Below are 22,354 nucleotides of genomic sequence, written 5' to 3' on the forward strand. Positions count from 1 at the left end.
CAGCCCTGTCCAGCGGGCAGCAAAGCGAGCGCTCGGCGCTGCTGCGGAAAGGGCGAAGCTGACATTAAACGTCCATCCCCGAATGCCGGGCACCCCCTTCCGACACGGCTTCCACCATTTGGCAAACCGCTCCTCACCATCTGCCTGGAGAGCTCTCCAAAGGGCATGGAGCCTGCTAAATATAGCCCAGGAGCTTAGCAAACATTTGCAGCCAGTCTGAGAAGACTTCTCTCAAAGTTACATCTCCCCCGGCCCATCTCCCTTGCCTGTGACGTCTCAGATATCCTTAAACCACCTCTGTGTTTTTTAGTCCCATTTCCTCTTTGGAGCCTTTTCCTTCCCCGTTCCCTTCTCACAACCACTCTTCACCTCTACTTTTACAGTTGAATTCTCCTAACACTTTCCTTCACGCTCAGAGGAGGGCTCTAGATGATGCCAATGCTCCTTTCCCAGCCCACGGATCCTCAGATGCAGTGGGAGATTGCAAATCTGTGGGCTGACTCTGCATTCGCTTTTCCAGGACCAACTTCTGCACACAGCACCCCAACTTTCCCTGACGGCCCCATACAACTGACACAGGGTGCACACCATGGGCACCCCTCTCTCTGGTGGCCCAGCCAGCAGCAGGCTGATGTTCCCACCTTTGCCTCAGTAGCTCACCTTCTGTCTGACATGGAGTGCCACAAGCCCTGACCTTCACATCCATCCACAGCTTAGCAGCCTCTGACTCCTTTATTCCAGGCAAGCACAAGACCAGCTGTCTCCTCTCTGGCCCAATTTTAACCTTTCCCACCAAGAACAGGGACCAGGAGCAGTATCCCTCATGGCACTGCTGACCTGCTAAGAATGAGGAAACCTGGTTGTAGTGTTGGGCTGAACTGCACTTACAGACTTCAGGCAGCTTGACCCCATCGTATCTGCTCCCTGGAAAAGGAAGAGCCGTCTGCTTGTGTTTTATCATGGCAAACAAACTAAGCACAGCAAAAAAAAAACAAGCACCCATCATCCTGGGCACGGACAAACTCGGCATGAAGACAGCCCTTGCTGTTGTATGGGGTTGTTAACAGTGCAGCACCTGGAGTTTTCTCCTTGGGGAAACAGAGAAAGGGAAAAAACCCCCAAGAAAACAAACCCCCTTTAACAATGAACTCTCGCGCTCAGTCATACGTGAAAGACAGGAGAAGGGGGGAGGAGAGAGAGCGAAAGGGAAGGAGGAGAAACAACAGAAGACAGAGTACTATTTCTTCCTCAAATATTTATTTTCAGGTCTGCCTTGGAGTGCTGCTTATTGAGATAGAGGGCCTTGCTGTGCTGCAGCTTGTAACCTCCTGCTGCACATGTTCATGGCACTGCTTTAACTGGAGCTGGAACCACTGGGAATTCCCATCACCCAGTACCAGAGCCCACAGAGGGCAGCTCTCCTTTGAGTCCCTCTCACCCCCAGACATCTGGCCATGCTCTCCATCCTGAGCCCAGCACCACGGGTCCTCACCTCTGCCAGCACTGTGCTTGCCTCTACCTGGGAGCTCAGAACACACAGCTCAGCTCAGCTCCAACCCTCGCTGTCTGGCCAAGGCACGAGGCTTGGAGCTGGGGCCTTCAACTGGCACTCCTCAGTTTTTTGAGCTCCTTCAATACTCACCACTGCCCTCAGGGGCAGCAGAGGTGGCCTGAAGGGAGATGAGAAATCCTCCAGCCAGTTATTCAGGTGAGCTGAAAATAGTGACCAAAGCAAGGTGGCAGCGAGCACCAGCCTGCTGGAAGTGACAGATCTTGGAGGAGAGCCAGAGCTGACATCCAGATCACAGATAGCAATTAAGAAATTAAGCTATCAGAGAGGCTATTTGGGAGGGGTGAGTGTCTGTGGTTTGGTCAGATGCCAGAGCAGGTCAGTAACATTTGTCCTTCCCACTGCAGATGGAGATCCTCCTCCACCCCTGATCCCGACACGGTGGCACAGCTCCCTCCTCCCACCACACTCCACAGAGGAGCAGAGAGGGAGAACACCAGAACTCTGCAAAGCAGTGACAGAGGGGAGAGAGGTTGGACAGAAACCACCTGGAGAACTCAGACCTGGCCAAAACAGCTTCACCTGCCCCTGAACTACAGCCCCAGCTGTAGATCCCTTCTGCAGGGAAGGATGGGAATCTTCAGCAGTGCTCCCAGAGCAGACACAGGGGCCATTCCCCACACAGCCAAGAGAAACACCATGGACAAGGACAGCCATGCCCAGGATACACCATCATTGGCCACACAGTGCTGCATGCAGTGCACCCAGATCAGTCCTTGGGGTGCACAGCACAAGCACCCCATCCATTCCCTATCTCATCCACTTCCACCCTCCAAATGATGGGGCATGTGGGTCCTTGGGAAAGTCCTTCACTCTGCTAGAATCCCTGATTATTCCCATCTCCTCCACAGCTCAGCTCCACACACCAGGTACCAGAAACCAGGACATGCAGAGCACACCTGCTCTGCAATAAGCTTACAGCCTCACACTGGCCACTAAATTACACCTCTTGAAATGGGAAAAACTGTGTTTCCTTCTCTAAAAGACTGTGCTGGGAACCCCATGGAGGGAAGCCCAGCTGTGCCACACACCTGAGTAGGATGGGCTCACCCCCCACAGCTCTCCTGGAGCAGCAGGCAGCACTGGCACTACAAACACCATGCCCTTCTCCCCATCCCAGGTCTCAGCTCTGCCACCCTCCCAGCCCCAGCCTCAGCCTCATGTGTGTGCACATCTGCACTTGCACGCCTGCAGCCACACACAGACAGCTTCCTCTCTGTGCCAGGCATGAGAAATATTGATTTCTTTCCCCCTGCAATATTTCGCTTGGCTGAGCAGATTTAGAATTGAAGAGTCAGACTCTGCCTAGAGACTAGAACCATATTTAATTCCATGGTTTAAGAAGCCCTAGAGCAGGTTATTCTTATTTTAAACTACTAGTGCATTTAAAAGCAAGTGACATTTCAGGGGGATGGGGTGGGTGATGGCTGGTGGCCTCTGCCTCAGTCCAGTCAGTGCTGGGAAGAATTTTGCAGCTCTGCTGCATCCCCACAGCCCCATCAACTGCCCTGCCTGTGCCAATGAGAGGTGAGGGTGGTGGTGAGCTACCCAGCAAAGCCCGGGAGAACTGCTTCCATGTCCTCCTAACTGAGGAGAAATCAGGGGGAAAAGAGAGCAGAGAAAGGCAAGGTGTGAAAACCTCAGATGAAAATTGCTCGGTGCATTGAGGTTTCAGGATTCATATTGCCTGTTCCTGCACCAGGCTCTGCTCATGGAGGCCTCAGAAGCAGAAATTTGCAGATAGAGAACAAAGACTTGGTGCCTTGGCCAGGGGATGATCCCTCACAGGGCCTGATCACAGAGCAGGGCTGCTGGAGGGCAGAGCCACCCCCACCCACCTCCTGGCCAAACACACTGCTCTCCCCAGGCACACAGCCTCAGCACAGACTCCAGAGGAGATGCAAGGGATGTTTAAGGGAGAAGGGGGAGAACACAATAGCAAAGGCTTGCCCAAAGCATCCCTGAGCCCCTGCCAAGTCCAGGCAGATGGGCACATACACCGCTCCCTCCAAGCCACACAGAGCATGTCTGCTGCCCTGCACAGTGGCAGACAAAAGCCAAGTGTCCCCAGGATGAAGGGTCCAGCTCAACAGGAAGGGGTCCAGGTGAGATAAGCACTGCCAAGGAATGGGTGTAAGTATTCTGGAGAAGAGGAAGGGAAGCACAGATCCCTACACACTGCTCATCTCCCCACATCCCATCTCCAAGGACTCATAGCACAGGTTCAGCTGCACAGCTGTGACCCTGCCCTGGCTAAGGGGGTCTGAGCACAAGAGCATCCACTGTACCCTCTGCCTAAGGCACCATCTCCTGGCCCCTGCCAGTTCCAGCCAGCCAGCCATCCCCAGTGGCCCCACAACGTGCGCACGGGAGTGACAGGCAGATTGAGATGCTCTTCACAGCCTCTAAATAATGGAGATGAAGACACCGGGTGCCAGACGCCTCAGGGGCGCTCTGGTACGTGTGTGCCCACGGCATACCCATGTCCCTGAGCAGAGAGAGACCCCTGACCCAGCACTGCTGCTCCCAGGGCCCTGCAGCGGGCTCAGCTGGGAGCTCCCGGGGCGGCTCCTGCTCCGAGCACCGCAGAGCCGCTCCCCGGGCTGGAGGGGAGCCCGGCAGGGCTGGGGCTGGCAGCCGGGGAGCGCCAGGGAGCCAGGACTCACAGCAGGGCGGGCTGCGGGCTGCGGCGGGGCCAGGCAGATGCAGCACCCACAGCAGTAGCCATGCACTAGCTCCCTGTGGCCAGGGAGATGCAGTGCCCACTGCAGCAGCCATGCATTAGCTCACTGTGGCCAGGGAGATGCAGTGCCCACTGCAGCAGCCATGCACTAGCTCGCTGCAGCTGGGGAGATGCTGTGCCCACCACAGCAGCCATGCATTAGTGGCTGCAGTCAGGGAGATGCAGCAGCCATGCATTAGAGGCTGCAGTCGGCCCTGACACTGCGCCCTCGTAGCTGTGGTGCTGTATTTTGACTGAAGCAGACAAGCAGGGCAATGGAAATGGATCCTTTATATAAGCTCCCTGCACAGGCTCTAACAGCTCTTGACATCTTTGCCCACTGTGCTCCTGGCTGGTGCTCAGGCACAGGCCAAGCCAAGCCAGGATTGCACAGGGAGGGCAAACTGCTCCCAGCACTGAAGCATCCCCTGGGCACTGGGCTAACAGCCCACGGGCACACAGGCACAGTGTGCCTTGCTCAGGAAGGGGACAAGAAGCCTGGCTTGGCCAAAGACTGCCATGGGGCTCCCAGCACAAAGGTGTGTCCTATGGCACCTCCTGGAAGCAGGTCCAGCTTAAACTCATCTACCTGGATAATACCAGGCACAGGCAGCTCCAGCAAGACTTGGTGAGTTCAGTACACAACAGGGCCAGGGCTGTTGCAAGTTTGGATGCAAGGAGGTCACAAATGGGGTGCTGTGGAGGGACCTACTGTGCCTGGGGAAAGGACTGAGGGAGGAGGAGGCAGGAGGAACAGATGAGCACAATTAGCTGTGGTAAAAGCCAAGGCTGTGAAAGCCCATTGCCATTAGAGTAATTATTGCAATTATTATCTTCTCATATTTTTGACAATTCAGTAAGAATTAGCTTAACAGAAGAAAACATTTTCTGCTAAGTGCTGGTGAATCTAAAACAGAGAAATAAAACTATGTTTCACTTTACATCTGGACATTTTCAAGGTTTTACCCAGCTCTCTAAAATAAAAGTCAAGGAACTTCCCAACCAAAGTTTTCTTATGAAAGGAAAATAGCAATTAATTCATTGGGAAAATAGCACAGTGAAACCCCGGGACATTATCCTTTTTCTGCTTTTCTGCCCCAAACAAACAATTCAGGAAAACAGAAGCAGGTCTCTGGGGACATGGTTTAGCAGTGGGCTTGGCTGTGGTGGGTTAGTGGTTGGACTCAATGATCTTAAGAGGTATTTTCCAGCCTAAACAATTCTGTGATATCTTGTCCTGATCTGCTGAGACAGGCTTGTGTCACCAGAGCTACTGCTGGCTTTGGCACATGGGTGCAGCTGGGCCACCCCCCTCCTTCCCCATCCACCCAGAGAACCAGCACAGACAATAAACACCCATCATGAAATGGCTTTAAAGAACAAAGTGTATAGAAGGACAAAGCTGGAATGAATTTAAAAGAAGTATATAAAAATAAAAAAAAAAAAAAAGAGCATTGCAATTAGCTAAACTGTTAAATGAATAAAAAGGTATTAAATAAAATTTCCTGAATGTCAAGTTGACACAGTTTTTTACATTCAGGCAAGGAAATGAGTCCCTTGAGCAAATCTCCCTGCTCCAGGGCTGGGCATTAAAGGCTTTCTGGTGGATGCTGCTGGCTGAGGTGCCTTTGATCTGGGCTGCTGGATGCAGCTCACATCTCCCAGCCAACGCAGCCCTGAACACAACCCCTCCTCCCACCCCCCAGCCCGAGGACAGCACTGCAGGGCTGGCCAAAGCCAGGGCTCCATGGGAACAGGGAAGCTGAGCCTCTCCAGTGCCATCCAAATGCCCCAGCAGGTCTCTTCACCAGGGTGCCTTCACAGCCTGCTTTGCCAGCTCTCCTCCAAGTAGGACAAAGCAGCAGGGCTGCTCTCTGTCACACCTCCACCTTCACCTCTCCCGCAGGCACCAGCAGCAATTTTCCCTCTCTGGGGAAAGCAGCTTTCTTTAGCAGCATGTTGCCTGTCAAAGGCTCTTCCCTCAGTGCCTCCTGAAGCCAGTGAAACCTTTCTGTTTGGGAACGAGGGGAATGCTCCCTCCTGTGGCAAACACAGCGGCAGCCCTGGTGCGAGGAGCCCCAAAAGGGGCCTGGCTCCCTCGCTCCCCGGACCTACAGAACAAACATCCAGCTGCTCAGGAGCACCACGCAGGCTGGGGACGTTATTTGCCACCTGCAAAGTCATTCATGGCAGATAACTGTGGATCCCGAGATGTACATATGTGTGCATATCTGTAATTCTTGCGTGCTTTGTATACAAAAATAAATATATAACGCAGGAACTTAACCAGTGAGGTACCAACAAAGACATCAAACGAAGCAATTTGTCTCAGCCAATTGCCTGAGCCGTCTCCGATGTCGCTGTCTGCCGCTGACAATGAGAGGCTCTTAAGTGTCCTGGAATTGCACTGCGAGCTCCCCAAAGCTCTCACTGCCGCCCGCCTTCCCCTCCCTCCAGCTCCTTCCTGTGTTTCTCCAGTAAAATACTTTCTTACGCAAATAAACATGCAGGGAGGCACAAAAGGCATTTTGTCTAGGATTTCAACACTACCACGTATTTCTCATTCAGATATTCAGCTGTATCCTTCAGAGATCAAAAGCACAGCACTGAAACGAGGCGAAGCACGAACATCCCAAGCCAATAGCTCAAGCTCCCCTTTCATTCCTGTTCTGGCTGAGGAAGCAGATGAGAATTCCATCACTGTGGTGGCTCCCAGGTGTCACAGGCCCAGGACTCCTGGGCATGCAGGTACAGCTCTCACAGCATCCATCTCTGCACAGAGCTGCCAGTGATTATAGTAATGGCCATTAAAGCCTTCATGAGCACTGCCTGTACAACCAGCAGGTGACCTATGTGCTGTGAGGTCTCCAGGGAGGTGCAAGCTGGGGCTGGCACAGCCTAGACCAGCTGGAGAAAGCTCACTGCTCCCAGATACTGGAGTGGGGTCTGGCCCAGGGAAGGGTGGCCCCGTGCAGCACCAGCACCCAGGGAAGGCACAACTCACTGCACAGCTCCTCCAGCACAACCAGCACCGAGGCATCCCTGCCACTTCACACAGGGGAGCTGTAAAGGGAGGAATGGATAAACACAAAACACACCCACAAGCCCCTCCTGCACCCCTACCTTTCAGCCAGAGACTGTACACACCTGTACTGCACCACAGACTCAGGTTTATTAACAGGGACCAGCTTCCCTGCACAACCAGCTCCCTGACTGCAGCCCATCTCCCATCCCAAAGAGCCTTTCCCCACGGGAACACCTTGGGGCAGCAGGGCTGAGCCCCAGCAGCTGCCCAGTGCTCTCCCCACCTCGGTGAGGACAGCACTGAGCAGGAGCCATGGGCTTGGGCATGTTTACTGTGTAATATACGAACTCACACCGGTTTTATAAGCCCCTCCTGGCTCAAATCACATTGTAATTCTGAACAGTTTTAAACTCATTTAAATCCTAATAAAAGCACCGCCCTGCATTTGCATTCGCTGCTTGCAGGTCCCTGCGGCTGCCGTGACAGCAGCTCCTGTGGAATTGGGAATGCTGGATGCCATCCCTCACAGGAGGGGTCAGATGCACACTGAACAGGACAATTAAAAACACAGATGCAAGAAATGGACCTCCAGACTGACCCAGGATGATTGGCAGAGCAGTTGTGTGTCGAAGCTTTCACAGTAACACGGGAGAGCAGCAGCAGCAGCAGCATGGAAACCTCAGTGTCCCACCTCCTCTGGAATCCCAGAGGAGATCCAGGCCAGCTCTGTGGACACACAGGCACAAGGCACCCACAGACTGCACCAGAACCGGGTTTAAAGGAGAACAGGGAATGACTAATGAAGCACCAGGAAACAAACAAGGCTGCAGGTGCTGTGGGAAGTGTGTGCATGAGCCACACAGGTGCCCTGGGGCAGGTGGGGACAGATCCAGCAGCAATCTGCCCTGGTTCCCCACATATCCCAGTGTGCTGGAGACTCGGGGGGGTGCTGCCACAGTCTGGGGGCACATCACACCCTGGGGAGGGCTCTGGGGCTGCATCTCAGCAGATCCTCCACCTGGAGCACATCCTCCACCCCAGCAGCACTGGCACCAAGGGCCAGTCTTGCCCTTCCCTCCCAGCACAGCCCAACTGTGCTCCAGCTGTGCCAGAGGATGCAGCAGGGGGCTGGCTGATGGTAGCCCCATGAGGCCCAGCTCACACAGCTCTCTCATCCCACCACAGGCACAGCAGTGCTGACTCAAGCCCTGCCCATTGTGTCCCTTCCCCAGTGCTGCTGCCCCACTGTTCCCTGCTCCACAGCCTCTAACCTCTCCTCCAGGTTCAGCCCTGCTCCATTCCCATCCCTCCACCCCAGTGCAGTGCACTGGCACTTGTCCAGTGCTTTATGCATGCCTGGTTTTGGCAGTGACATTACCAGGCTCCCCTGAAACAGTGAGATTATGAGCTATACCCATCCAGCTACAGAAATACTAATTATTAGCAACTGTATGAGATAAATGGAAATATCAATGATGAAAGTCAATATCATTGCCTCCTTTGTTCCTGTTTGTTTTATTTGTAGATGAAAGGACCACTCAGGCCGTCTCCCCAGGATGTGGCCGGGAGCTGGAACAGCTCCTCTTGGCAAGCTCCTCCAGAGCTGTGCTCTGATAAGAAATCACACTGCACACATGCTTGCAAAGGGCTCTCTAAATCAGCAGCCCTCAAAAGCAGCCATTGTCTTTGATTGATTCATAAAACTGGAGCTGCTTCCATTCCCTGCTCCAGAGCCAGGCAAGGGAGGATTCAAGGAAGGGAGAAGGTGGAGAGTGGGTGGCAGTGATTAATTGTGGAACATGGCACGGCGCTGGGAACGCTCCGTGGCTTGGCTGGCTTTGATGCTCACGCCTTCATCCTCCTCACTTGGTGGTTTAGGCACCAAGATGGGAACCAAGGACCCCTCCCAGGCTCTGAGAGAGATCCTCAGGCAAGTCCCAGGGCCCTGCTGTGGCCGGGTGAGCACTTACAACATCAACATTGCCTTAATCAGCAAGTCTGCTCCCTCTGCATGTTCTGAGTCAGAGCTGCTGATTTTGGTGACAAGAGACTTTTTTTTTTTTTTAAGCCCTATTAGCCTTGCAGAGCTAACAGAGCTAAGAGCAAGTGAATGGGATACTAATTTTGGATCACACCTCTCAGCACTGGGAGAGCACTTCCTAGAGCAGCCTGTCTCCACAGGCAAGCCACGTGCTCCCCACAGCCATGGGGGGCAGGACACAGCCAGGAGGGAGCCATGGGCTGCACCAGGGCATTATTCTTGTTCCTAGTATTCCCTAACATGTCACTAAACTGCCTCCATTCCCTTCCAAGCCCTGAGTCCATCACCAGCAAACATCCACAGGAAGAAAGCAGCCCTGTGACTCCCAACTCGCCATCTCCAAGGTCAATGCAGTGATCACCTCCCTGCAGTGAATACAAACCATCCCAGCCCCTCAGTGCTAACCAGGACAAACACTCCTGCTGCCTCCCTCCATGTGCAATGAGATCAGGAGAAGTGGAAGCCTTGCAGGAGTAATTAGAACAGTCTTTAAAAAGCAGTCAGCCTATCCTAAATATTTCATGGAAGGTAATTTTATTTTTTTTTAAAGCTGCTTTAAAACCCCTCCTTGCCCCTTGGAGCATGTCAGGGTGCAATTAAGCAGAAAGGATCAAGGCATAAACCCAAAGAAACAAATTGCCATGCACACCCACCTCCACTCTCACTTCTTCCCTGTGGTTAACATTGATGTGACATCCCAAAGCTGTGTGTGCACACGATATCATCTCCCAGCCCAAGACAAGGGAGAGCTGCCTCAAGTGCTAGAAAACCTCAAAAGCCTCCCAGTCTCACAAAAACAGTGCCCAGATTCCTGCCATAAAGAGTCCCTGAGTGTCCCCACCAAACCCTGAGCATCAGACACTCTGTAAGATCCCACCAGTGGGCTCTGTAGAGCTGCTGGACAGTGATGGTGGCATCCATCAAATGCACTCATGGTCCACTCTAGGCAGGGCAGCCTGGCTTCCTGCCTGGCTCGGGAGATTTTTGCAAAATTAAGAATTATTCTTAACAACGAAAAATCTCTTAATAGCTTTGTCAGCCCTCAGAGAAGAAATCTGTTTTAATCCAGAGAGCCAGGTGGGAACCAGGTAAGGCACAGAAAAGAAATGCAGGGCTTCCCTTGGCCCTACTGGGGGGAAGAAGCCAACCTTCCAGAAAAGACCACAGACCCCTCTCCCTCTGTGACACTCTTTCCTCCAGCCCAGTTCTCTCTCTCAGCTCTCCCAGTCCCACTCTTTAACCACAGCATTTGGGCCAGCTGAAGACCAGAGTGGTCCTGGTGTTCCCACTGTCCCTGGGGACAGCCCCAACACTGCTGCCACTCCACATGCCCCCAGCTCATGGGGACACCAGGCTTTTGATGTAACCTTGGCACCAAAAACTTGCTTTTCAATAGTGAGAATCCAAAACATTCCACAGGGGCTTGGTGGAAACCCTGCTGCAAGTCCGTGGCCACATCACCAGAGCTAGAAACACCAGAGAGGAGATGGGGGATTTTTTTGGGAGCATTTATGGCACATGCAGTCAGAGAGGAAGAGAAACATCCCTCAGAAACCACAGCAGTTCAAAGATCTATTCAGTTTGAACACTAAAAATTCATGCATTAAAAATCCACTCAGGCTCAGAACTAAATAAAGCCTCTGACCACATCATCCAGCCCAAGGTTTGCAGGCTCCTTAAGGAGAGAGCTTCTGTGCCTGCTGGATGCTCAGGCTGAGATCCCTGCTCCCAGCACCACATCCTGCTTCCCTCCAAGCTTTTGGGCAGGGGAAGGGTCTGTGGGGTGTTTGGGACCCCAGCTGTGCCTGGCTGCCCTCTTCTTGCACTGCTTAGTGGACAGAGCAGCCTGAGAAACTGACCCCACATCCCTCTCCCTCATTATCCCAAATTCCCTAGGAAATAACTTTTCTCCTTTTCTCAAAGAAAAAAGCAGAAGGAAAACCAAAACCACCTCGTTTTCTAAATACTGTTCTTAGGAAAAACCTTCAGTTTTTGCAAAGAGCACTCTGAAAGAAAACACCCAAATCCAAACACAGAGCAGATGGTTCTTGGTGCTTACATTTTCAGGAGGACTTTAACCAGCAGGATCATTTCCCAGCAGAATTTTGTTTTAAGAGACAATCACTAAAAATAAATGCACTTCAGAGCTTGCTGTTGAAAAGGTATTTTCACAGAAAACTGCTATTTCCATGGTCCCTGTAGCTGCTCTGTCAGCCCTGACACAGTGGGAGCTCCTCCTTGGAGCATCTTTCACACACAGCTTCTCCCAGGGTCCAATGCACACAGAGCACCTGTGGGAGCAGGGAGGGATGTCTGGGCTCATTCCTGATTACCATAAAACAGGAAAAAGCAACAAGAAGCTACAAACACCTCCCTGCAAAGCTGGAAATGCCTTCCACAGGCTCCTCTCACACAAGAATGTGAGGCAAGGTAAGGACAGGTCCCTTTTTTGCATGCACCAGGTTGAGCCTATGCAGCCTGCTCTTTGCTTTGAGCAAAGAGAAACATAAGGGAGAAATGACATATCTGAGTGTGAAAGAGTTCTGCCTCACTGTTCTGATTCTCTTTTCCCTGAACCAGGCATGGAGCACCACCCCTGGGCTCCCCCCAGGTAGGAGTGCCACCACTCCTGCTGAACAGAGATCCCAGCACACTCCTCCACCTCCAACTACCTTGGACAACATCCAGTTTCAACAAACCCTCCCCCCAGCTGTGGCAGATGAAAGATGCTTGAATCATCCTAATTTTTTTTTTTTTTTCATTAGGAAACCAAGCTCTGCTCTTCACCAAGAGATCCTTTTCATTCTCTCTCGAGGACTGACATGCTGGGAAATTGCCTCAGCGCAGTCAGCTCTGATGTTTGCTGTCTCACGCATCTCCTGCATCAGGCTGACAGCTCCCAGACCCAGCTGAGGATGGAGATGTGCAGAACAAGCCAAAAGCTGCTCCTGTCTCTTTTAACTGTCCCGGCAAGAGCGCGGGGCGGAGCTGGGCCGGGGGAGCCGTGCAAGAACAGAGCCGGGACCCTCTCGGCCGCCCTCTCCTGGAAGACAAACCCGCTCCTGCCCGGCATTGCCGAGCCGCAGCCTCTGGCTGTCCACCTGAACCACTCCACGTGGGCAGCGTTTGTCCCTCCCTGATGTAAACCCTCCTAAGCAGAGCTGGAGCAAACCCTCCTAAGCAGAGCCACACAATCCCTTTACAAAGCCCTTTCTCAAAAGCATAACCATCCAAATACTCGTTTTAGAGGCCTCTCCCCCTGGTAAAACACTGCTCTGAGCGGGCACGATGGAGTGACTGAACACCTCCCACCTGCCCCAGAGCCCAGCTGGAAGCCATCCCCACCAGGAGGGCTGGGAGGCAGGAACCCAGCTGCCTCACCCCCACCAGCAGGGCTGGGAAGCCACCCCAGACTAAAGGGGAAGGAAAAGGCATTTTTACCACACTTCTGGCAATGGAAACCCAGCCCTGGATTCAGCACCACAAATACACGTGAGCATCACATGCAGCAGTGCTCCGAGCTCAGGTGCACCTACCTGGGTCAGATGAAGGCAGGATGCTGGGGGATCAGATGCCAGGTGTGCACTGGGCTTTGGCCTCTCCTCTGCTTTCCACTCATGCACTGTGAGCAAAAGGAAACCAAAATTAGGGCTTTAAACCTGGCATTTGAGAGGCGAGCAGGAGAGAAATTAAAAAGCTGTGAATGCTTTTCCCTCTCAAAACTGAGCTCGGGGAAGCTCAATCTTCATCCAAGCTGATATTTAAAAGTTATAAATCAGGCTGTAACAGACAGAAAAACACAAGTACCAAAATTTAGTGGCCCTGATGCTGGAAGGCCCAAAATGAACTGCTAAGAGAGCCATTTTCCCACGGAAATAGAGCAGGTCTGTACTTAGTAGAGCATTGATCTGCTGACAGCTACCAGGACAGATTTGGGCCAGAGCACTTGGGAATCATTTGCAGTGATCTCTGAAGAAGCACATGCATGCAAAACCCCTTGGAAAAACACTGATGTAAGGCACTGCTGCAGCTGATTACAAGTCTAGATGTCACTCACTGGTCAGCACAGGCTTACACTTCCTTCCAAAAGCTCCCCAGGCAGCTCAGTCCCTGGCTGCATCCCTGTATCCCAGCCAAATGCTTCCCAGAGGACTGGAACTGCAAAACATCACCAAAGAGCTGAGCTGCAAAAGGCTCTCACAGCTCAGGACCCCAGCACTGAGGCTCAAACTGGGGACACTGCACCCCACGGAACCAGGGGGCCTGAGGGCTCTCCCACAGATGTGCTGGGATTTGGAGATGCTGTGTTACAGCCAGAACACTGCCACAAGTCCTGGGGACAACAGGCTGGGCCCTGAGAGATGCCAGGAGCTCGGTCCAGCTGAGGTGTGCACAGGCTGCCAGCACTGGGTGCCCCAATTTCCCCAGCCTGGGGCTCCCTCCCACTGCCACCACAGCTGAGTGAGACATGTGCTGGAGGAGAAGAGCTCAGCTGCAGCCCTTCTGCAGGTGGGGGAACAAGTGCCCCACATTCACCATCTCCCAGCACAATTCTGAGGTCAAAGCAGGGGGATGAATTCCTCCTTTCTTGCCATAAAAAGCCATTTCTCTGAGTCCTGAGCCACTCCACAGACAGAGGGCACAGAGGAGCCTCCAGGAGGTCTGAGCACTGCTGGAGGGACTCCAGTCCCACATGGGACTCTGTCTGTCCTCCCAGCACAGGGACACAACGTTGGGCTGGCCAGGAGCCTCCTGCCTGCCCACCAGCTTTCCTGGAGCAGTCATCACCCCCAAGATAACTGAAGGAAAGCTAAAGCATCTGATTTCCAGAGGTGTTGAGTGCTCTTGGCTCTCACTGGCTTCACACCCAGGTGCTGCTGCCCCAGCCCTTGGCTCATTGTCACCATCACAGCCCCCAGAGCAGCAGATGACCTGGCAGACAGGTGGGCAGGGAGGGCAGTGCTTGCTCACCTGCTCAGCCCCCTTCTGTGCACAGCTCCTGCACACACAGGATGTGTGACACCAATTAAGGGTTCCTTGGTTTTTTGGAGGTTATTCCTGTTACTGTCTACTCCTCCTCAAGAACTCATACATAAGCAGATCTTACAACAATCCCCAATGCTACCAAAAAAAGTCCATCTGTGTTCAAAACTGGGAGCACAAATGCCTCTACTTTAGGGGAACAGAACCTGCCCAATCATGCTTCAAAGGACATCTGAGGTCCTAACACTGCTCAAGATCCTGCAGAAGGCATTGGGAAAACGGGAAATTACTTATTTGGTTTATTTTTTGCTTTCACACATCACTTATTTTAAAAGACTAAAAACATGTTTGTGAGTTTAACATATTTAAATGGATCAAAATCTGTTCAGCAAGGATGGAAAACAACTCTCCCACCCCAAACTTCTTGTGGGCTGGAACCTGCTTTTCAATCTTCCACCCACAGCAAATATTTCAGATCCAATTTTAAACTGAAATGCTGGGGACAGATCGGAGAGAGGACCCATGTGGGGAACTGTGCCACTGCTCTCCTCACCAGCACCCCGAGCACCCCTCACCTAAAGTCACTCAGGGACACCTGGGCAAGGGATCAGCTGGGAACAGGGGACAATAGAGGCATCTGTGTGTGGGGAGAGCATCCAGAGATGATAAAACGAGAAGCTTTCCTTCTTCCTCCTCCTCCATCAGCAGCTTTCCACAAGGAGGATCAATGCAGCCCACTGTAACTGCACCGTTGTTCCATTTTTAATTAATGAAAGAAAAAACTAATCATTGAATTAAACTTCTCATTACTCCAGCTGAATACCCTCTAAGTAAATTTAATTACTGTACGAATTGGGTTTCTCCCTGCCTGTTTCATTAGCTACTGATAAAGATGGAGGAAGGGGGGAAAAGAGGGAGAAATGAAAACAGAGAAGGAGAATGAAAGGTGGGAACAGTAAATGCAAACCCAGAGGTTCACAATTCTGGAGTTTCAGGGGCTTCCAGTAAGGGCCTGGGGAAAGACTGTCCCAAAGCAGGGTGGAGGGATTCCCTCTGGGGTAAACCCACAGGGACAAGGTCCTGCCACCCTCTCCAGCACTGCCACTCACACCCTGGGGTCACAGCCACCTGCAAAACAGCCAACAGAGGTTTGGGCACAACCAGCTCCCCTCCAAACAAGGGCAGACACTGATTTCAGACCTGCAGCAACCATGATCCCTTCTGATCTCACCTACCTCTGAACAGCCAGTTTTCTTCCTCTGCAACAAAGGCACAACCCCACCACACTTCAGCAGGGAGCAGTGCTGACAGAAGCATGGGAGCACGTGTGAGCAGATCCTGAACACCTGCTGTCCCACCACGCTCCCAGACACCTGCCTGCAGTGTTTGAGCCTTCCTGCTGGAGTGGGAGTCCTGCACAGCCAGGCTGTGGGCAGCCAGGATGTGCCAGCAGCACACTCCTCCCAGGAAATCAGCCCAGGAAGCCTTCCTGCAGCCCCTCGTGTTGCTGCACAGATTTTGTTTATGGCATGATTTTGGGGTTTTCCTATTCTCCTTCTATGATTCAGCCTCCATTGCTCCTTCCTGACCCAGGGCAGGAGCCAGCACAGCCCCCTCCCAAGGAGTCCAGCAGCCCCCACCAAGCACAGCCCCCCTTCCAGCACTTTCCTCCACATCCAGCAGTTCTGTGTGACTGGGTAGGGTCACATTTGGGGTACACAGGGATGGAGAGGGTGTGGTAAATGGAAAGCACAGCTGTTTTCTCCAGCTGGGTAGTTTCAGCTGAGCTGGCTGGTGCAAGTGCTACCCAGGTGCCAGCCATGATGGGATTTGGGATATGGGTCAGATCACCTCCTCCCTGCCATCAGGGGACCAAGAGGAGCCCATGCAGCCCCCTAATTCCCACTTGTCCTCCCCCCACCCCGCTCCAAGTCCCTTTCTTCTCCCCCCCATCTCCAGAGTGATTTCTCCTGTTCAAAAGAGAGCTACAAAAAGGTTCTGGGCAGACCAGAAGGTCCCTTCTGCTTCCCAGTTATGTCCCCAAATTGGGCTTTCCCAAAGACCAGATGGGGAAAGCAGGTAACAGGCACACTCTGCTCTGCAGGGAGGGAATGGCACTGGCTGAGACCTGCCACTCACCTCTGGCACCCAGCACAGCTCTGGACACTGGGGCCACCCCCAGAGCCTGGGAGGGTGCTGGCTCCAGGTGGGCTCAGCACTCTCCTCTCCAGCACGAGCTTTCTGCCGTAGCTAAAATTGGCTCCCACAGGCTTCTGCCATCACCAAAGTCATTGGTACAGCATGTTCTGCCACCACAGGCTCTTCCCCAAGCTCCCACTCAAAAACCCCAACGCTCAGTGCCATGGGCCCTGCAGCTCCCACTCCCTCACACGCTTCTCTTTTGTCCTGGTGATTAAACAGAGAACAGAAAGTAATTCAGGATGACCAAAGTAAGGGTTTTTTTCCTTTGCCAAATTTTAAAGCTCCAGTAATAATTTGGGGCTGAATGAAACATTTTGTTTGGGCTGAAGTGAAGCTTTCATTTTGTTTGTAGGTGGCTTCCCCTCCACCCTGGGAAAAAAAAAAACCCTAGAAAAAAATCAAAATGAAATGTCATCTTGAAACAGATGGCTGAAAGGTTTCATTTTGAAAATGTCAAAATCAAACTTTTCAGTGTTTCACTTTTTTTTTTCCCAGCCAAAGCCACTTGCTAAATACAACCTGAATTCGTGAGCTGAGTCTGTTGACTGAAACCTGAATTTTTTGGTGCATAAGCTGTTCCCTCAGAGCGTTTTTCTGCTGGCTGGCACAGGTGCCCCACGCTGTGACCCCGCTGCAGCCGGGGAGTCAACAGGAACAGTGTCCTGGAGCAGGTCCTTCTGCAGGGGATGTCCTGGGAAAGCAAAGCCAGAGGCCAGCACTCACAAAGCAAAGCCAGAGGCCAGCACTCACCGTGGCAGCAGCTCTGTGCAGCTCCTCTGTGGGGGCTGGCGGGGGGTCCCGAGCAGCGGGGGCAGAGCCGGGCGCTGCGGCCCCGGGCGCGAGGGACAGGGGGGTCCCGCCCGTCTCATGGGACCCAGCACGGAGCAGGGGGCACCTGGCTCAGCCCCAGACACACAGCCCTGCAAGACAGGAGGAAGGGACAGCGTCAGCGATACCTTGGGTTTTTGGTGTGCAGCTTTAGCTTTTTATTAAGTGTTACTGGGATCTTTTCACCGGGTGGTGGAGGCAAAACAATCCTGTTCTAGCTGGAGACTCAAGGACTGGAGACTCTTCAAGCTTCAGGCCCAAAGCTTAAACAATGTGAGAAGAAGAGGGTGGGCAAGCAAGCAAGGAGGATGAAGCTTCCTCATTTGAAGCTGTTAATTGGACAGTTAACTCCTATATGCAAATGGACTAAAACTTACAAAAATGTGAGATCTCCTGACCAAGCCCTCCTCTGCTCTCACCTTGGAGCCATCTGGGCACTGCCAGGGTGTGGCCTCTGAGGGCACTTCAATAAATCTCCACTTTATTCCCCTTAACTCCACCCAGCCTCTGCTCCAGCTCCTTAGGGAATCAGCAGCAGTGCCCAAGGATCTGCTCTCTCCACGAGGGACTGCTCACTCCCACCCCTGGCCAGTGCTCCCTGCAGGGAGCCCAGCCCATGGCAGAATGGGCTTTGCTCATCTTGCCCCAGGAGGGACAATGTCCATCCCTAAACTGGTCCAAACCAGATCCCAGGGATGAGGTCTAACAAGCAGGCTGGTGCTGATCAGATCTTACCAACAACAGCAGATCTCACAGCCTCTATCCCACACCCTGGGTGCCAGTCCCCACAAGTGCTGTGTGCCAGCACTGCTGCCAGGTCCCCATGCAGATGTCTGGGTGACAATGTGACAATGGAGGGCAATCACACACAAGGCTCCCACTCAGCAAGCAGCAGGTTTTGATTGCCAAGTTCAATAGTCCAAGAGTTTTCAAGCACATTGTGGCACCTCTAAATTCTGCCTTGACTTTTGGGCCTTGACACACAGAAGGGCATTGGAAACACTTTAAATCTGCTTTACATCTGCTATTGATTCTCAGAGTGACAAGATTCCCAGGGTACACTGGCAGGAGCACAACAGGCCAGATTCATCAAAGTGCTCTCAAAAAAACCACCCCAAAGCTTTAATCCAACACAAAATCAGTTATAAAAATCTGATTTATGCTCCACAAGAAGCTGGATAAGGAAGTCACATGCCACAAAATGCTATAAAAGCAGAAGTAGACACCTAACTCCACCAACTGCACCAGAGCTCAGGTTAGAAACTTGTAGGTTCATTTCCTTTTCCCTTTCACCTCTGGTTCAGCTCAGGAGCAGCAGCAGAGGTGCAGCAGGACCATCACCCTTCCAGCATGATCACAAACCACAAAATGCCGAGGCTGGTGTTGGAAAACCTGTTTGTAGGAGATCACCAGCCTGATAGCTCCCTGAAAGAGGATTAGATGGAGCTTAGACTAAGCATCTCAACAGTATCAACCCATAAGAAGATGCTCAGCCGCTGCCCCTGCTAAGGTAACACAGAGATGGATTTATCCACCGAGAGGGAAAATCTTCCTTCTGAGAGCCTCTCTCATCCCAGAGAGGGCAATTTGCCGGGTCCTTGGCTCCATGGCCACAGGGGCAGGGCAGGCTGGAACCTGCTGGATGGACTCACATGGAGCAAGAGGCAGACTGGCTCCAAACTCGAGCCTCCTCCCAAGTTCAGGGGGCGGCAATCGGAAATTAAGCCCATCTGTTCCTGAAACACTGCACTAGTGGAGAGGTAAGGAGCCTGAGAATCTGAGCTCCAAAGAAACTAAAAACAGAGAGACAAAGCTGCATCTGAGGGGAGGGATGCTGCCTCAGGCTCACCACTGCAATGAGTTTGGAGATCCCAACTAAATCTCTTTAGTTTAGGGAGCAAGGGAGGTGCTGCCAGCACCATGTGGGTCCCCTGCACCAGCCCACCCTGGTGATGGGAGAGATGAGGCAGCTGAAGTGCCCCAAACCTCATGAAAAAACTACAGACAAGGAAAGAACAGGTTACTTTTTAGGGAGGAATCTTTCCCTGTGAAGGTGGGGAGGCCCTGGCACAGGCTGCCCAGAGCAGCTGTGGCTGCCCCATTCCCTGGAAGTGTTCAAGGCCAGCCTGCACAGGGCTTGGAGTGCCCTGGTCTACTGGAAGGTGTCCCTGCCCATGGCAGGGGAATGTCTTTGAAGGTCCCTTCCAACCCAAAACACTCTGTGATTCTATGAAGGGAAACTGAGGCAGGCACCAGGGGTTCAAGGAGCTACCACAGCCAAACCCACCAGCAACAATTCTGGCCTGAAAAATTGGCTTTGTCATATGGAATGGTTTCACAAAGAGTATCAAGTGCTCCATCAGCATCAAAGCAGCCAGGTTTTATGTGTTTGAGAGGAAACATTGCCTTTTTTCCCTCCCTCTGAGCCCACTTTTCATTTTAAGTCTCCTCATTTCTTTTCTACCCCAATCTAAACCAACTCTGCCTTCAAGTCCTTGCATTTCTGCCACGTTCACTCAAATAATTTCAAACCAAACCTCCACATTTTCCTCTTTCCCCTTAAAACAATGATGCTAAACCAGGAAACATTTTTTTGCCCAGTTCCTGCTAAAGCCAGGACAGCAGGGGGTTGGCTGGGAGCACAGGCATGGGAAGTAGCAGCCAGGTGGGACTCGGAAGTGTTGCCTCCAAATCATCTCTTGGTTCCAGGATGTTCACAAAAGTAATTTTGTGCAGATCCTTTATCCCTGAGAGATGGAAATAACAAGGGAGCAGAATTGGATCAGGCATGGGAAGACAGAAGGATATTTAACAACCAATCCCAGGCACCACTCAGGTTAGCCAGGGCCAGGGCAGCACAGGAGGCTGATTCCTCCAGCATCAGAACAGGGCAGGAGTACCTGGTCCCTCCTGCTTCAAGAAGTAAAACCTCAGATTTAGCAAAGAGTATTTATGAGTATTGAGGGGGAAAAAAAAAAACCACATGCCACAGGGACTAACAAGGCTTTCTTGCAGCTGGTAGCTGAACTGAATAAATCTAACCACTGGGTATAAATTGGTTAAGCAAAAAATCCCTCTCAACTGGAATATTTTGCAAGAAAAATAGCAACAAAAAAAAAGAAAGAGAACTCTGAACCCTCATTTCTCTCCTCAAGGTCAGAGCTGTTATCCTCTTTCATGAAGGAGAAAAAAACCACCTTTCACTGGGAAGTTTAGCCAAAAGAATTGAAACATGTAGGATGTGAGTGCATTACTGCCTGCACTGGCCTGCCCAGCTGGACTAGACTAAATCTCTCTATTTTACAGGGAGCTATCTTTCAAAAGCATGTGGTGGGGAGGCTGAGGCACCCAGGGTAAAGGAGACAGCAGCCCCTGGGACTACAGCAGTCAAGGAGAGGGCTGTGTGTCAGAGCTCAGGATCTAGAGCCTCTCTGGTTATTATGCAGAGGCTGTGCTAAGGTTGCTGCTTTAGTGCACTGCAGGCACTAAATTAAGGGGACATTTACAACCCACAGTGCAGAAGCAGCTGCTGAAGGTGGCCATGGTGAGTGACTTCACCTCTGGGTAAAAGACTCTTTGAGAGAAATCTCAGCCACAAGGAAGTGAGATGGGAATGGAGTCCTTCCATCCACTCAGTGTCCAATGCCAGGACATCTCTGGGCACCTGTGGCAAGTGGGGACCAGGAGCAGCCTGCTGTGCCCAGTGCCAGCCAGGGGGTGAGACTGCCCTGTTTGGAGGGGATGCAAAGCCCACAAAACACTGAAGCTTGGCCCAATCAGCAGAGGTCTCACACAACAAACTGCACCATCACCACCAGGGCAGCACTCCAAGGGATCTGCTCCCCAAATAAACTCCCAGACCAATCCCTGCCCAGAGTGTGCATGGCACAGACCAACAAGGCAGAGCTGCCTACAGCATCAAGCAGTTCCTGGTGGCAAAACAAGTCCTGTTGCCTGCTCAGCCTTTTTAACTGCACTTGATGCCCAAGCAGGATGGGGCTGCCAAAAAGGGGGTGACACATGGTGACAGCTCCTGTGGCTCCTCCTGGGAGCAGTAAGCACTGCTCCTTCCCTCCTCCCACACCCATGCCAAGCCCAGCTCACCAGGGCTTTCCACCCAGCACTGTTCCTTCTTCCTCCTCCTCCCTGCTGGGCAGGAACAGCCAATTTCAGCCCAGGCCAAAACCCAGTGTGCTGGCACAGACAAGCCAGCTCTGCCCCGTGCTCCCCCTCTTCCATGGTCCTGTGGAAGTCACCAGGAGCTTTTCCTTGCAGGTCCAGGGACGTCCTGTACTGTGCTCAGCCATGCAGGGAAGGGGATGGCTCTTGGTGGGAGCTGGCACAGACTTGTTCCTGCCCAAGGCACAGGGCCCAGAGGCAGCACCTCCTGGAAGTGGCCAGGGGAAGGGGAAGCAGAGGAAGAGCAGAGATGATCTGACAGACATGCAAGAAAGATGAGGAGAAAAGGATTCACTGGGAGTGGATCTCAAGGTCACAGCACACACCTCAGCTTCTGTTGAGAATTCCATCTGCTGCATTTCTCAGCTGTAGAGGGGCTGCAACTGGGAGCAGAGGGAGCAGCAGCAAAGGGTGGGAGCACCCCTGAACACAAGCAGGGCACTTCAGGGTGCTGGGCCCCAGGGAGACTGGCCATCCAAAAAGCACAAGTGGCATCATGCTGACAACCCTGCAGCTCACAGATCCTTTTGAGGAAGTTAACTGAATGAATTTACACCTAAATCCCTCCAAACACTGGGGGTTCCTGCCTGTAGGGATTTGCAGCCACCATAACCACCTCCTGTTTGCTTGGAGGTGCCATGGGTTGGGGAGATGTGAACTTTCAGGCACCAGGACCAGCCCAGGCAGTGCCCACGAGCCTTTGTGTGATTGGGCAGTGACACCCCACGCAGGCCCAGGCACTCTGGGAGCACCCCTTATCAAAGGGATTACTCCAAACAGCCCAGCTGGGAACAGATGGGAGCC

The sequence above is a fragment of the Haemorhous mexicanus genome, chromosome 13 (assembly GCF_027477595.1).
Source record: "Haemorhous mexicanus isolate bHaeMex1 chromosome 13, bHaeMex1.pri, whole genome shotgun sequence".
Classification (NCBI taxonomy): domain Eukaryota; kingdom Metazoa; phylum Chordata; class Aves; order Passeriformes; family Fringillidae; genus Haemorhous; species Haemorhous mexicanus.